This window comes from Lepisosteus platostomus, chromosome 13, assembly GCF_059453375.1.
Source record: "Lepisosteus platostomus isolate fLepPlt1 chromosome 13, fLepPlt1.hap1, whole genome shotgun sequence".
In the NCBI taxonomy this organism is placed as follows: Eukaryota; Metazoa; Chordata; class Actinopteri; order Semionotiformes; family Lepisosteidae; genus Lepisosteus; species Lepisosteus platostomus.
In genome coordinates, this window is record NC_142623.1 from 18337070 (window position 1) to 18338905 (window position 1836).

The following is a 1836-nucleotide window of genomic DNA, read 5'->3' on the forward strand; positions in this document are numbered from 1 at the left end:
CGTAACCCTTAATTCTTACATTTGTGTAATTTAAAGGTCATCACTGTCGCATCATTGCAAGAAGCCTGGAAGTCAGGCTACGTCACCGACTCTGTGGGCTGTGGTGCACTGACTCTTCGTGTAGCTGCGAGAGGAGTGAAAGTTGACCTCAGAAATGTACAAGCCAGCCCTTCACAGATGAGCCTCCTTTGTGGACCCATTTGCTGAGGTGGGTGAACTGGATCATTCGAGCTATTTTGCTCAAGTCTTGGATCTCTCTCTTCGGAAAATGGACTCTGAATCTTCACTTCAGCCCTTCTGTTGGACTCATTCAAGATGACAGGAAGTACATTAATCTGCTTCCGACCTACTTCCTATGTGAGGCATCTGCTCATTGGAATAACATGGTCCCAATCTGTAGAGGCACCTGCTCATTGGAATAACATGGTCACAATCTGTTGAGGCACCTGCTCATTGGAATAACATGGTCCCAATCTGTTGAGGCACCTGCTCATTGGAATAACATTGTCCCAATCTGTAGCAGCTAAAGGCCCAGATCTGAGGATTTACAGTGGGGTGGGTGGCCTGTGCATTTCTGAAGATGTGCAAAGGAGTACGGATTGATGGCAACACCTCTGCTTTGCTACCAGAACAGAATTGCACAGGAAACTTTAAAAAAGCTCTACAAGGAAACGAGTGGGATGAAGACAGCTCTTTGGCTCGGGGATGGCATCAGTATTGCTTGTGGAAAAAGCTGTGTGGTTCCACATTTGACCCACAAAAGGCAGAACAAGCAAAAACCCTCTCTTAGGTCAAGATCCACTTCCTCCTTCTTCACTCATTAAAGGCTAAACTTCCTTCCGTTGAGCACAGTTTACGCACACCAAACCTGTGATGACACCCAGACTGCCTGACAAAAAAGAAAATAAAAAACATGCAAACCTAATTGGAAACAAACATAGCCTCAACCATTTTTGGGGGTTTTTTAATGTGTGTTTTAAAAATGTGCTCCCTCTCTCATATAAGAATTTGGTGTAATGTACCTGACTTTAGAACTCACTGCAATTGTAAATATGACTTTGAGTGTAAAATGTCTTGTTAGGGGGGATTTTATTTTTAATTTGGTCTGAAAGACAGATATTCTATCTTTTGTTTGAATTTATGTCTCTTATTGTACAGTATTAACAGGAAAATTTAATAAGGTTTGGACCTATATAAATATTTGTTTCTGGACAGAATATGTGAGACAGAGAGGTTGACTGATTCTCATTAAAAAGAGAAAGAGTGATGATTCAAATACTAAGTGATTTGGGCCAATTTCAGTGGCTGCTTTGATTAATATGAAGAATATGAAGCATGTCCAAAATATATTAATGTGTTAGGAACAGAGAAGTTGTACTTTGTACTTCAGGACATCAGGATAGAAAACATAGCTTTATGACTGATGGTGGAGATTGAATTATTTTGGGTTTGTTCATTAACTATGAACACCAATCCCTCTTTTGTGAAAATATATTTCAGTTCTTGTTTGCAAACAAGCAGGTAAAATTATCTTTGTAGATCTTGTATTATTTTCTTTCTAAATGTTTATTACAAAAACAATTGTCTTCAAAACTGTTACTTACATGTTTGGCCTGAATATTATAGAGCATGGTCCCTGTTGCATTCCACAGTTCATTTTAATTTAGTCTATCTGATTTAATAAAGCATTTTGAATCTCCATCTAAGTAAAACCCTGTGCTTCTTCACAGTTTAGTGTCACATTTACAAATTGGTTCTGTTAATAATAACCTTTATTTTATATATTGTATGTTCAAAATTGACAAAAAGGGGAAGAATTGAATGGCTTTTCATCAT

The 1836-nt window shown here is 38.3% G+C and overlaps 1 long non-coding RNA gene across 1 annotated transcript; it reads right to left on the reverse strand.

The window, feature by feature from the left end:
* Positions 1-291: 291 nt before the first annotated feature.
* LOC148650157 (uncharacterized) lies at positions 292-580 on the reverse strand. Its single transcript, XR_015926041.1, has 3 exons — positions 487-580; positions 407-446; positions 292-366 (listed from the first exon to the last, which is right to left on the reverse strand). It is a non-coding gene; the product is annotated as an uncharacterized LOC148650157 (long non-coding RNA).
* Positions 581-1836: the final 1256 nt, after the last annotated feature.